Below are 1818 nucleotides of genomic sequence, written 5' to 3'. Positions count from 1 at the left end.
ATTGTTGGGAAAACTTGACGTTACCGTAGACATTTTTAACAAGCTAGAGGCAGGTTTTACCAGGTGACCTTCTACACTCATTCAAACAAGACTCAAGCTCAGAGGGGATGTTCCAACTTGTCTCGAGTTCTGTTCTTACATATAAAATATGCAGGTTGATTTTTGTCTGGAACATCTGTAAAATGGCGACAGGCATTAAATCTCATTAAGAGCTATTTTTGTAAAATGGACAAAGCCTAGTTTTGTGTTGATTTTCAGTGTGTGTGTATTGGGGTGGGGGAAGCAGCAGCAGTTGATCCACAAGGTATTTCCTGCATCTTAGCCTCGATCTAATTTACGGAATTTAACAGGTCTTTTCCTCTTAACTTTGTATGTATTAGTTTCTTGCACACGTGGAGCAAGAGATGCTCAGATGTATTGAAAACGCTTGACTGGACATAAACAACCGCAGGATATTCAAACAGCAGACAGATGCTTGGAAAAAGGCATTACTCTGTTACTTCAAAAACTAACCACTTATTTAATTTCAGGGTCTGCAAAAAGGCTTGCATTTCCCAGTTGTCACTGAGGAAACGGGAGACGAAAGAGGTGCTCGAGCCCTACCCACAGGAAAGGAAGGTTTGAATAGTACAGGCGTCTTGCTTCCTAGTCATGAGGGAAAAGCAAAGCCCACCGACAGAGGGATAAAAGCAACAGAAGTAACTAGAAAAGCGTGGACTAGTGAGTCAGAATTTCTAGTACTAGGTCGGTGCTCGCTCTTGTGGCTACATTTTATGTGATATGGTACTCTCTTATTTTTCTACTTGAAAGCTATTCTGATCCAATTCAGAGCTGTGTAACACAACAGGTAAGACATTATTTGGCATTTAGACCTCGACTGCTGAACTGTTTCTGGGGTTTTTTTTAAGAATAGCTCTCCCAAGCAATCCAACATTAAAAGCTAGTCTCTATCTAACCTGCAGTCGGTGCATAAGAACCCATTAGCAAAGCCCGTGTTTCTGAACAGAGGTGTGGTTTCTTCCAAAACAGCAAGAGGGTGGTCACAAGGTCAAGCTTGAGGCTTCATCCTCTACTTCCGTGCGCTTGCGTATGGCGAGTTGCGTGCAATGTTGGTCGGTCTCCATCCTGATCTGAAACAGGGCTGTGTCACGGGCAACCAGACTCTGGATAACGTATCATTTTTGAACCAGGGCAAGGAAACCACTAACTTAACATACATAAAATGCCCACAGGAAAGAAGGGGGAGAGTTGCTGAAGTCTGTGAACCCAGGGCTCCTGCTTAGCATAAAACCAGATGTGCTCGCCTGCCAGAACAGATCTGTACATGGGATTACCAAGTAATTGTCTGGGCAAGTTCCTGCAGCTCGCCGATGAGGCTGCGGGTGCTCATTTTGCCGTCAGCCATAGCTGGAATGTGCACGCTGCTCTTAGCACAACTCAATTAACAAAAAAGCATGTCTGCAGACATCTTTCACCACCCTCCTTCCCTTGAAACGATATGCCTTAAAGACAAACTGATTAAAGCAGGATGTTTCTTTATTCCGGCGTGATTTCCTTTTCTGCGTGGCCGAGCAGCGTATGCCTGGGAGGGAGGTGGGAGCAGTGGGCGCTGCATCGGGCTGGCAGCCCCCCCGCCGGCCCTGGGGCACCCGTTCCCCCAGCCAGGCAGGATCCAGCTTGGAGGATCCGTGGAGTATATGCAGCGTAGCCGGCTGGCGTCTGGGGAAGGGTTAAGAGTCGGCTGCAGACGGTGAGGAGGGCTTCGTTTTCAGACGAGGCTCGCCACTTCGGTGGAGCCCTCGATCCGCCTTTTCCCCC

Source organism: Pygoscelis adeliae, unplaced genomic scaffold (genome assembly GCF_000699105.1).
Source record: "Pygoscelis adeliae isolate BGI_AS28 unplaced genomic scaffold, ASM69910v1 Scaffold456, whole genome shotgun sequence".
Taxonomy (NCBI): Eukaryota; Metazoa; Chordata; class Aves; order Sphenisciformes; family Spheniscidae; genus Pygoscelis; species Pygoscelis adeliae.
This window is presented reverse-complemented; position numbering follows the sequence as displayed.